Source organism: Silene latifolia, chromosome 3 (genome assembly GCF_048544455.1).
Source record: "Silene latifolia isolate original U9 population chromosome 3, ASM4854445v1, whole genome shotgun sequence".
NCBI classification, from domain to species: domain Eukaryota; kingdom Viridiplantae; phylum Streptophyta; class Magnoliopsida; order Caryophyllales; family Caryophyllaceae; genus Silene; species Silene latifolia.
In genome coordinates, this window is record NC_133528.1 from 19,054,844 (window position 1) to 19,069,073 (window position 14,230).

Consider the following 14,230-nt stretch of genomic DNA (forward strand, 5'->3'; position numbering starts at 1 on the left):
CGTCTTAAAACTGTCATAACTTGAGATCTAGACATGATATTGATATGATTCCAATTGAAAGTGATAGTTTGTTCTTTTACGATTCCAAAGGTAGGTCACATGCCCAAAATGACCAAGAAATGAGTGAGATATGACTGTTACGAAAACTGGTCATTGCTGAGAACCGCGTTGTACATACTCGACCGAGTGGATTGAACACTCGACCGAGTGAGGGCCACTCGATCCAGTGAACTTGAAACTCGACCGAGTGTTTTGCACTTGACCAAGAGGACTCGGCACTCGGTCGAGTGCACTCTGGTCAAACGGGTTTTAAAACCCTCAAAATCCATTCTCCTATTTCATTTATATCTTCTTCCTTATCTCTCCGAACTCTCTCCCTTCTCTCTTAGACCCTCACAAACACCATATTAGGGGATTCAAGCATGGATTATAGGATTTCTCACCTTCTCCTTCATCCTTTCACCTTGTAAGTTGAGATATACCCTTTTCTAGTCTTATGAACCCTAACTTTCGGGGGTTTCTTATTGGGTTGTTTAATTAGTAATTAGTATGTGTATATGTTGGTAATTTGTGGGCAATAATAAGGGGTTTTGTATTATTTTATAGTGTAGGATGATTACAGACTTATGAGATGGACCTTGTTTATTAATTGGATTGCTTGTGAAAAATGCTAAAAGGTAGGTTTAGCCTTCTCGGTTTCAATACTTGGTGTACATATTTGTGTGTCTTTCATCGTCATTGCATTGTGAGTCGATTTGCACATTATGTTGGTATTTGAGAAATTGTTGTTCATAACATGTTGAGAGTTAGTTTCATGATGAGTCACATATTTGGTATTTTATTTCATATTCCATGTGTGGTTATGGTTGTACTGTATTGGAGGTGTTGGTAGTGGTACTTGGTTGTTGAGGAGACGTAAGACGGTTGGGAGACCGTTTTAGCTTGAGTCGCCTCTTGGAGATCCCCACTTAAAGAAGGATGTGCACATTAATGACTTGAGTAAGGAGGGACTTGTGTGGTTGAGGCACGACGTCTTGCAGGGGATCCGATTGGCTTCCGGACCCGGTACGTCTGGGCGTGTCCCGGTACCTTGTTGCGAGGTGTGGTGTCATGGGCTTGTCCCGGTACCTTGTTGTGAGGTGTGGTGTCGTAGGCGTGTCCCTGGCACTGGTGGTTGTTGGTACGTCTGGGCGTGTCGCGGTATCGGCGTGGTGATTGTATAATCGTGTCTCATTCATATTATTGGCATATTGCATATTTACTTATCATGTTGTGTCGTATGTCTAATTATTGAAACTAACGTGTGTGTGTCTGTGTAAATTGTCACCTATTTTTGGGATGGCGTGTGTCGATCCATATGATGTTTCCGATTATTTGGGGAGCAGTCTTTTACAGGTTGTTTTGGTATCACGCGGGAGACGGGATGAACCTCCGAGTTGGAGTCGAGTACATAGATAGTTGTTAGATGACATAGATGGTAGTCAAGTTTTATAGTTCACATTTATTCATTTACTAGTTTGGATGCCCGTGCGTTGCAACGGGATAATTAACTTAGTAAAAAAAATTGGTTATAATTAATGTCTTAATATTTACATCTTATGTCTAATCATTTATTTAGATATGATCAAAAGTCAAAATATCTTATTTAAGAGACGCAAAAGATGTTAGGTTGATAACTAAGTTCCAAGGATGTCTCATATTTATAATCATAAGACCACTACATCTTATGTTAATCTTTCGATGTGGGACAATTCTATTATTTTTATATAATCCTATATTATTTTTCAATGTGGGACATATAACATACTAAGAAGTACACAATTTTATATATGTACAAATTATATGAAATCTATACGCTAATGATATCATTTTTACCACAAATCAAATTATGTTATTTTCATAATTTTCTTAACGATATTTTTTTGCCAAATGAAATTTAAAATTTTTTATATAAAAATTAGAAACATCACTTGAATATATATAGGAAATAAATATTATAATAATTAAAAGATTCTCCACTTTGTTTTTTACATCAAAAAATATTATTTATGATACTTTCCTAGATTAATTTTTAAGATGTGGGATAATTCAACTATTTATACGTAGTATATTTACCACACCTACATTATTTTTCAATGTGGGACAAATAACACACGAAAAAGTACACCATCTTTTTTGCACCTATTTCGATATCCAACCCGATTTAATAATGAGAAAATATTATACTATCTATTTATATTCGTACGTTTTTTTCCATCTTTTGTCATAATTAATATATATACAAATGATATGATTTAAATTACATTTTTTTTCCTGACATGATTTTTAAGATGTAAATGAGGGAGTAATAAAATGTATAAACAAATGCATAATACTTCCTTTTTCTGGTGCGATTTTGATTAAATGTTAAAAATTATGATGTATTTTAGTTACTCAAATCTAATGAGATAATAATTACCTATATTTGAAAGTTAAAAAAGATTTAATTCTACTCTCTCTATCCCGGCCATTTGTTGTCCTTTTCCATTTTGAGGTGTCTCGGTCATTTGTTGTCATTTCTATTTTAAGAACGAATTTGATGAGTAATTTGATCATTCACACCCAATTTATTCCACTTGTCATTTAGTAATTGACCCCCTCCCCCTTTCTTTGGTCTTTGTGCCAAAACCAAAAGACAACAAATGACCGGGACGGAGGGAGTACTATTTATCAAAGTAAAAAAGCTCTTTATTGATTTGTTTGTGGATTCAAGATCTTTTTATGCAACACTTGATTGTATTATAATTCATAAATTTTCTATTTTAGTGCAGAGATTATCATTATATGACACAAAAAATTTATGTATATTTAGCACCCATTTTATTTTTTAATTATTGATTTTGTTTTAAATAAAGTTATTATACTATCGATTGTCTTAAAATAGACATTATAATATCACTAATATAGTAATATATAATCGCTTTTATAAATATCTACGTGATTAATATTTGTATGGTATTGTTGTAACTAAGGTTTGTTCTTAATACAAACTCGTATAAGAACTCTCTAAGATAATTTTTAAGCGATTCAAAATATTTTGGGTTGATACCCCTATGTTTCAAATGACTCATATATATAATCATGTGATATCTCACCTTAGATAACCTTTTAATGTGGGACAATTCAACTATTTATATGTAGTATATTTACCACACCTACATTATTTTTCAATGTGGGACAAACAATATACTTAGAAATACACCATCTTTTTCGCACCTAATTCGACATCAAACCCAGTTTAATAATAATAAGCAAATATTATATTATTTATTAATATTCGTATAGTACATTTTTTTTAACTTATTATCGTAATTAAAATATGTGCAAATAATACTCCGTATGATACTATATTCTAATGCTAGCATTGATTTATCACGAATCTAGTTATATAATTTTTCAAAATAAATAAATTATGTTACTTTTTTGCAAAATGAGATGTATAAGTTTTTATATAAAACTTATAAACATCACTTGGACATAATATAAAAAATATATATATCATATGGTGGAGATAATGATATAAACTCTTAAGACTCTCCAAGGAGGCTCATAAAGTTTTGGGTTGGTATTTAAGTTCTAAGGATGTCGTCTATTTATAATCACATGATCAACCATCTTATGCTAAACTTTTGATGTGGGACAATTCTATTATTTATACGTAATATATTCACCACACCAACATATTTTTCAATGTGGGACAAATAACATACTTAGAAATACACCATATTTTTCGCACATAATTCGCATCTAACCCGGGTTAATAATAATGAGCAAATACTATACTCCTTCGATTCAAGACCAAATACAACATTCCTTTTTTTACACTATTCATGAACGAATAGAATCTTTACGATTCCTTGTAATATGTAAGACAAAATATGGTCATGTGAGATCTTATTTGATTCACCTATAAGTACAATGAGAATATCAAATTTTTAATTTTTTTTATAATGTAAACTTAAAGATATTTACGTTGTAATTTGTGTCTTGGCAAGTGTGTAAACGAAAATGTTGTATTTGGTCTTGAATGGAGGGAGTACTATTTTTTAATATTCATATGTTTTTTTTATAATATTTTTTTGACAATTGAGATGTATACGTTTTTATAAAAAGATTATAAACATCACTTGAATATAATACATAATATAGAAAAAATATGTATATATCATATTGTGAAAATAATGATATAAACTCTTAAGAGCTCTCCAAAACAATACTTAAGAGACTCAAAAGATTTTTGGTTGGTATATAGGTTCCAATGATGACTCCTATTTATAATTATAGGATCACCCACCTTATGTTAATCTTTCGATGTGGGACAATTATATAATTTATACGTATTATAATCACCACACTAACATTATTTTTCAATGTTATTAAAAGAAATACACCATCTTTAATACCTGTATGTGCAAATCATATGAAATCTATACTCTAATGAAAGCATTTTTTACCACGAATCCAATTATATTATCTTCATAATTTTTATAACAACATTTTTTTGCCAAATGAAATGTCAAAGTTTTTATATAAAAATTAGAAACTTCTCATGAATATAAAATAGGAAATATAGATATTATAATAATTAAAAGATTCTCCACTTTATTTTTTATGTGGAAATTGTTATTTATGAAACTTTCCTAAATTAATTTTTGATGATGTGGACGCTCTAGAATCGCTCGAAAAAACTCTCTTATATATATATATATATATATATATATATATATATATATATATATATATATATATATAGATAGTTATGTAATTCACTAAATACTTTATTATATTTAATTGTTTCTTAATTGCAACTCTGATTTCACCACCCCGGTAAACCGAGATGGTAACATCCTCCCATTACCTTGGCCGGGTAAGAAGGGGATGTTACAAAGTGATATCAGAGCGACGATTTTGTAACCTAAACTAATAAACCAAAATGAATCTAGGAGTGTCTTATAAAATGAACCCGACATGAGTACAATAGGAGGCCGGTTTTGGATGAGTAGGCGCCCTCATATCAAAACTAGCGCCTATTGTCTCGGTTGGTCACTACTTGGGTGGTTAAGAGTATGGGTAACGCTATGTGAATCGTGTTATGGTTACATGTGTGTTATGGTAAAGGATGCATTCTTATAGTGTATACGTTTTATATGATCATGGGATATGATAACTTGTGGCAGTCGGGTGAAAGAACTATGTGTACAACATGTTTCGGGAAGGATTGTTGTGTGTGTGTGTGTGTGTGTGTGTGTGTGTGTGTGTGTGTGTGTGTGTGTGTGTGTGTGTGTGTGTGTGTGTGTGTGTGTGTGTGTGTGTGTGTGTGTGTGTGTGTGTGTGTGTGTGAGGGACATTAGTCCTGAATCTTGGCATGTAGATATCGTATACATGTTTGAACTTGTTAGTGCTATCGTTAAAGCATGAATGATGATGATTGCTGGTAAAGTAGTTATGAGTATGAAGGTAATGTGTCAAAGACGGTGAGTATGATGTTGTACGATGCTAACTCGGGATGGATCACCGATAGTCGGTGGACTCCTGAATCTTTCTTTGGGTTGCAGGAAAACCATAGTTCTATTTAATTGAGAATTGAAGGCCGTAGAGGATCACTCGAGTAAGTACAGGGCCACACTCGACCGAGTAGGGTACTAGTCGACCGAGTGGAACAGTCACTCGACCGAGTGGGCAAATTCCAGACACTGGTAAAATTATGGAAAAAGATCACTCGATCGAGTAACCATGTCATTCGATCGAGTGGAGCTGCACTCGATCGAGTGCCCTCAGTACTCGACCGAGTGAGTCTGGCAGGCTGAGAAACTCGTGTAAAATTTGCTTTTTCTCTACCTTATCCTCTTCATTTCTACCTCAAACCTTATAACTCCAACATTAAAATTTATCTAAAAATAATTCCAAAACTCTATTTTGTGATTTTTTGTTTGGATTACACTTTTTTACTCCACTTTTCTTTATCTGTCTTCACTAATTTGACCATGTAAGTGTGTTCATCTTCTGCATTTTCCCCAAATTGATTTTGGTTAGATTTACACATATTTGTTCAAGTTTTACCTATTAATTGCCTGATTTTGTTCAGTTCATCGTAGTAATTAACTTTCTACATCATTAATGTGGTCAAAAATCAAATTTTTATGTCAAAATTTTGTCTATCATAGATGAGCTTGAAATTTGGTGTTCTTGAATCAATGCTTGAAATTTGGTGCTTGTTGTTGGATTTAGTTGACCAACAAAGGCCTAACCTTTATGGTTAGTGATAGATCTTGTCTTTCATGTGGAAATTTCATCTTAAAAGTTCATCTTAAATTTTCATAATTTTCATCTTGTCTGAGTTTTTTTTATCTTCTCCTTTCAATAAGATACTCCTCACATATATTAGAGAAAGGGGAAGATAAAAAAAATTAGAGGGAGTATATTTTTTATTTTTATTTTAATTAGTCGACATTCTTATTTTAATTTATCTTTTGCTCATCTTTTCAGATATTTTTTGACGCAAATTCTATTATATATAAGACCGTTGTACGTGCAACATGAAATGTTAAATCATTTTTTGCTAAATAGTGATCACTTTCAGGTATCAACGACCATTTTTTATTACTAAAAAATGACCGCGTCACTATTAACTAAAAAGTTGTCACTTTTTGCCAAAAAACACAATAAAGTTGGCCGTACAACAAAATTTTTGTTTTCTTTAAATTGGTTTCTTTTCTTTATTCTTAATCGTTTCTTTCATCAAAATTTTCACATTATTTACACATGTGAATCAATTATTATAATCTCTATTTTATTTTTTCTTCTGATGCGCTCATTTTCAATAAAAAAAATTCTATATTGATTTTTGTAATGATTATTTTTTCAATATGTTTCTTCTTTTCTTTAATGATTTGTTGTAAATCATTTTTAACTTTCATTTTTTAGCGTACCTTTTTATTTAATTATTTTTTTAATATAATTATCATTTCTTTTTAACTCCTTATAAAAATCCCCCCAATTTTTTTTACCAAGTTAAATTTTATCTCAAATTCAAATTTTTCTATAATTTTTTCTATAAATAAATTTATAAATTAATTTTTGAATGAACAATTTAAAATATATTAGTTTTATACTCCGTACTTCTCAATTATAGGGATATTAAGTTACTTATTAATTTGATAAACTGTCTTTTTAAATGTGATGTGGTCTTTAAGAAGTTATACAATATTATAAAGTTTTAACAAAAAAAAAAATTTTATGAGAAATTCACGACTTTAACAAACAGAATATTTTAGATTCATTTATCAAATTATTGATATTAAGAAAAAAACCACATAAAATTATTTTGATTTGTAAAAAAATAAAAAATTAAGACGATAATTATTTTCTTTACTTGTGTATCATTTTATAAAAGTTTTAGTTTCTTACTAAACTAAATAAAAGAATACAGAATATTTATTAAATTATTCAAAATATTTTCAAGATTTTATATTTAAATTTATTTTTATATTATCTATATTTCATTAAGTTTCATTCAGCTTTTTTTTTTTTACGTTTACCTAACATGAAATATCTTTATTCAAGTCTGAAAAAATCATTGACACGGGCGTTTGTTACTAGCTTCGTGGCTAAGCAAATATGTTGCCATGAACAAGATGTAAGTCATGGCTAAAAAAAAAATTTGCCACGGAATGATTTGTAGCTAAATATAATTTCGGCACGGGTATGACATAGTTCGTGGCAAGAATGATTATTAGCCACGGTCGTAGCCAAAATCATGGCGTAATTGACTTTTTACCACGGGAAAAGTTGTCCCATGGCATAAATTTTTCCTAAGATATATAATGAAATTTTTCCTGTGGCTAATCAAAATTTAGCCACGAATTATAAATTCCCGTGGCATAATTCGTGTCGCAAGGGTCAATTTGTTGTAGTGATAAGCCATACAGATAACGAACATAATACTCAAGGCCCTCAAATGAAACACAAGCAAGGAACGGAATGACGACATCCATAGCAGGATCAGATGGATCCTCTTTGCATACAGAAGCAATCTCACGGCGACGAACTGGCAAAGAGCGCAATATAAAGGAAGATGCCTGCAACACAATAGAATGCAGACGAACATATTTCTGATCAGGAGAACCGAACCCCTACACAAACTTACAGTCCTTCGAAAACTCCGTATCATACAAATACTACATTAGCATAGTATTGTGTTCAGAAACAAGCTCACTCAATCCACAGAGATTGACATTGATGTTGAGTTCAACTTGGTTAAGAACAGAAGTGGAAACCTGAAACGATACAAGTATCAACTACAAAATAAATGTCAATTTATTTATTTATCACACTAACGAGATGAAAGAACAGTAAACCTACTCCATCATAAACACAGAGAAGCCTCTGAAATTCAATTTCAATAGCAGTTGACGTGACATTGTGACATCAACATCTTTGACATCAGTCAGTTTGAAAAGTGAGACTGATTCTCTCAAAATAAGTTCACCGTGTATCTCCTAAGCAAAAGTATGATTGACGAAATCTAAAAACAAATGCGTCATCAGACTAACAAATGTGTATACACTGTACATGTAACAAAATTTGAGAAACCATAAACTAAAGAAACTTACCATTGGTAAGTGATGACCTGAGATTGTCATTAACAAACAGCTTGACAGAAAAATCACTAGTAGCCTGGTCCCTTGTCCACACAACAACAAAGACATAGTCCCATCTCACAAAAAGATCACTCGGATATTCAAATTGATACCTAGAACCCTCACAAAATAGGTGTGAGCAACAACACGTTCATCACCGACAATAGATTACACCTTGAAAAACTTTCCCCAGCCAGCCATTGAACTGCAAATATAAACACATCCATCCAAATGTTTAAATCAAGAGAGCGTTAAAAAATATCTCGGAATTAAACTAATTACCAAACCTATGAAAATCTAATGATTAATCAACAGTGTTTTAGCTATGGAATCAAACTAATTAAACTAATTAATACTTGATGATAATAATACCTACAGAATCATAGTAATTACAAGCATAAACACATTCGTCAAAAAGTTTTAATCAGCGTTGAAAAATCATTCTCGGAATCAACTTAATTACCAAACCGGTAAAAATTTAATTGTTAATCAACAACGTTCTACTTACGTAATCAAACTAATTAGAAACTAAAGAACACTTGATGATTAAACAACTGCGTTAATATAATACCTACATAATCGAAGTAATTACATGACTAATTACAAGTACAAACACATTCATAGGAAAATTTTAATGAGCGTTGAAAAATCACTCTCGGAATCAACATAATTACCAAATCAATGAAACTTTAATGATTAATGAACAGTGTACTACCTACCTAATCAAACTAATTAGAAACCTAATAAATACTTGACTACTAAACAACTGAATTAATATAATACCTACATAATTATTAGGGAATAATATCCCATATAGAGTCATATGTGATAATATTAAGATATTAAGAGATAAATAGTAGGAAAGAATATTAATGAGATATATTCTTATCTTACGGAATAAGTTAATTCTAGCTCGATCTAGGTTAAGGTAGTATAAATACCTTATCGTATGTCATGTATCGTATTACAAATATTATAAATAATAAAAGTCGTATTGTTCTGTCGTACCTAAATCTTATCATGGTATCAGAGACTCGAGCTCTTGAGGCCTAAAACAAAATTTTCACTGCCCTTGCCGGTGGGTTGATTATGTAAGACACCCACCGACGAGATTTCGTTATATCTAATTTATGTTTAGTTTAAAAAAAAAAATTATGTACCCTTATTTTGTATGTATATGTTTTGGTAAAAAAAATGTTAATGTTCTTGTTTAGCACAAGGCTATTAATTAGATCGTATGACTTCAAGATTATTATTGCAAGTTGAAGGGTCTGAGTAATTACTGGAATTAGATTGGTAATATTTATGGTTAAACCGCATGGTGTGCATTTTTGGTTGCAGTTTGCTCGACGTAAACTGTGTGAGTGTCTATTTACTCAAATTCGAGCGATGTTTAGTATTGGACTCTCCTCGCGTCGTGAGACGGGGCGTATTTTTTTATCTATTTGTCGCAAGACAAGAGTATTTATTTATATGAGTGGGTAAGTTGTTACCAATCGTATAGTCGTATGTACTGGCGAGTTATGCACGTATTGACTGGCGAGTCGGTTACGCACAAAAGTACGAGCGAGTTACGCATCTATCATGGCCGGCGGGTCGTTTACGCGCTGATGAAGAAGAAGACAATCAAGACGAAGAAAACTCGACATTTTTATCTTATTAATTATTATTGTAATTTTCAAACTCATGATAAGTCGATTACTTACCATACGTTTGAGGGAGGGTATTAGGGAATAATATCTCATATGGAGTCATATGAGATAATACTAAGATATTAGGAGAAAAATAGTAGGAAAGAATATTAATGAGATATATTCTTATCTTACGGAATAAGTTAATTCTAGATCTAAGTTAAGGTAGTATAAATACCTTGTCGTATGTTTTGAATCGTATCACAAATATTATCATTAATAAAAGTCGTATTGGTCTGTCGTACATAAATCTTATCAATAATCGAAGTAATTACGAGAATTACATGAAAAATCAACCTAAATGCAAATCTGATGAATCGTTGAAAATTAATCCACAAAATTAACAACATAATTACAAAATCGAATCGAATTAATTAAGTAGATATTATTACCAAAATACTAACAAATCAACAAATCGGGATTAAGAACAAGAGAAGAACTTCGTCGCCTTTGATGAATGGAAGTTTAAGAGAGAGAAATAAAGAGAATGAAAAAAGAAGAGGAAAAAAAGGATGTTTTTATAAGCGCGGGAAAGTTTAAAGATTTCAATTTTGAGTGAAATTTAATGCATCACCCTTTTGATAACTTAGACATACAATAGGCAATAGCGTGCCTGCGTGAGATGCACAAGGATTAAGGAACTAATGCATGACTAATATATAGACGGTAAACGGGTTAATCGAGTTGGGTTGTCATACCCAATTTTGGCTCTATGTATTCTGAGTCTGCACATCTTAGGCCAAGTCATTTTGAATCAACTATTACCAAGTTATTAATGGATAATACGAGTAACTTGTAACACCCCCATACACCAAGGTGTCTTACCAAGACCACCTAATGCATGAGAGTGCTACCATCTCGGTTACCCGAGGCGATGAATATCAAACAGACCATAAAAGAACGTACTTTAAATAAATAGTTTAAGTGAATACATCAAAATCCAAAGACTGTAAAGTATAATACAATTGTTCCAAATCCAAAAACCAACTAAAGAAAATATATAGTTCAATAAAACAGTGGAAGACTTTTAATAGACTCGTGATGACTCATGACCAGCTAATCCCTTGCGCATCCAAATCATACCTGCTCACCATCTTCGAATGGATCACCACAGTTTTTAAAACAATTAAATGGGGTCAGTTATCGCTTACACATTATAACATAATACAACAACAAAAATACACATAATTCTCCAACACCGTCACATCATCAATCACCTGAATAGCCTGAAGGTCTAGTCCCGCCAGATTACGGCCGCAACCAGTAATGCTTATCGCCAGTGGGGGACCGCGGCAATTTCCACCTAAGCCCCGCTCATAAATACCGAGCGCAAACCCATGTTCCTTAATGTGCACACCCCCTTTTGTGGCGGGTTCTACAAAGGGCGAATCAAGTGCGTGAAGTGACTCCCGTAAGTGACTCCGCTTAGCTGAGGGCGCACCTCGTGAATCACAGACAAACAACAACAACCAACTACAACATCACCTACCAATTCAATACGATATAGATCAATAACATCAATCAACCATCAACAACCAACCAACAATCTAATATATGTGTAAACAGTAACTGAGTAGAAAACCCTACCTGGAAATGGAATCACCACAATCGTCACAACAACAGATCAGAAACGTTCCTCTACGAAATCACCTCCTATCAATCATACAATCATACAATCACCATCTAATACCAAAATACTCCTAAAACCCCCAGATCACCCAATTACGGTTTAACCAAAATCAACGAAACAATATAAAAACTGTACTAGTATCTTACCCACAATGCGACAGTCTCAACGGTAAAAAGAACTCTGAAATCCGACGACTTTAGCCCCTTGGATTTGATAGCAATGCGAGAGAAGGATCTTACATTTTTTGCTTTTGTCTTGTAAAGGTTTTAGAATGAGTAAAGAGGTAAAAGAATAAAAGGTTTATATAATCTTTTCACGCGTTGCTATCAAACTCGGCAAAACCCGTGTAAACCAACTTACTCGATCGAGTAAGTGACTTACTCGATCGAGTGGCCCCTACTCGATCGAGTGGCCCCTACTCGATCAAGTGGCCCCTACACGATCGAATGACCCCTATTCGATCGAGTACCCATCAGACAGAACACTGTTTCTTACGCAAAACTCACTTACTCGACAGAGTACCCAACAACTCATAAATCCGTAGTACTACTTTGCAATAATAAAAATTCAAGTTAGGTTATACTAGGTCAGGTCAATTCAGGTTCGGGTCAAGTTGGGTCATGATTTCGGTTGACAAGACGAGTTATTCAGGTCGGGTTATATTACGTCTAGTCAATTCGGGTTCCGATCTTAAGTTCAGGTGTCGGGTCGGGTTATTTGGCTCGGTCATTTATGTGAGGTCTACTAATATCAATTTTTTTGGGTCCTTCAGGATTTCCTACTAGTAATAGAATAACAACACAAATTCTTATTTAAGATGGGTGTATCTGTCTTAATCTTAAGACGGATCAAGTATTATACATAAGATCAAACACAATGCATTGAGATTAACAAAAGGTTTGTCTCATCTATGCAAGTAGGATTAAGGATGGCAATAGATCGAGTTTTACAAGATCCAAACTGATCCACTAACTTAATGGATCACCGATCCATATCCAAAATTTCAAAATCCATGCCTAACATTATACTTTCTACGAATCCATACCCACTCCAAATCCATGCGTGATCCACCATATAATCCAAAACCCGATCCAAACATAACACCCCCACTTACCAAGGAACCTTAGCCAGGTCTTCCCTAATAAGTAAGGGCGTTACCATCTCGATATCCCGAGGTAAGTATATCAAATAGACCATAAAAGAACATTTATCAAAGGTACTCTATCTATTGTTTAATCAAATACAACCAAAACAAGGTACAACTCCGAAAGGAAGTGAAATGAATAACTAAAGGTACGGTGACAACGGAAGCTAGCTAAAACAGCGTGATGACTCGGTCTCGTACATATCTCACACGCACATCAACATCCAATACCTGCCAAGCCAACTGCTCACCATCCCCGAATGGATCACCACAGTACAATCGATCCTCCAAACTCCAATAGAAACCAGTGTAATACCCCGTACCTTTGGAATAAATAATTATTTTAATGAACGTTTTTAATAGAATTACTCGGTAGTCGTAGATATATTAATAGGATATTATTCGGTTAGTATAACTGTGAGACGGAGTATAACAATATTGACAAAGGTCAAGTATAAAGATAATAGTTATATAAAATATTACTCCATAATATTTATTATAGTAATACCTATGCCTATTAACCTAGTTATATTATCAATCCTTCCCATATCCCACCTTCTCCCAAACACACACACAACAAAAAAAAAAAAAAAAAAGGAAAACAAGGCGGCATGATTGATGGACGGAAGCGAACGAGTCAAAAGTGCTCACGTTGGGCGCCGTCGTAGTAGTCACCTTCACCATCTCAAGTGCCTTCTCTATCCCCTTATTAAACAAGGTAATAATTTATCTTTGCTAATACATTAATTAATAACCTTGTCGTAAGTAGGGTTTTGGTGTTGGGTTTGAGGGAGGCTTGCATTGGTTCGTTCGAGTCTGATGTGGAGTTTTTGGGAACGAGTTTTATAGTCTTTCCAGAGTGTTTTGGTCGGTTTTGGGTAGCGGCACAAAGCAGTACCGTTCTCTGTTCTGAGCAGTTTTGACAAGACCTTCTTGAGTTTGTGAGTCTTGTATAAGTAGAGGTAGTACACAAAATTTAGACCGTGCGTTAGTCTGGTCATTGTTAACTCAGTGATGGTAGTTTCGGGTTGTTCCGTTGCCATTAAACAAGCCCAGTTTTTGTTCGTTTAATTATGGCATCCTTCTG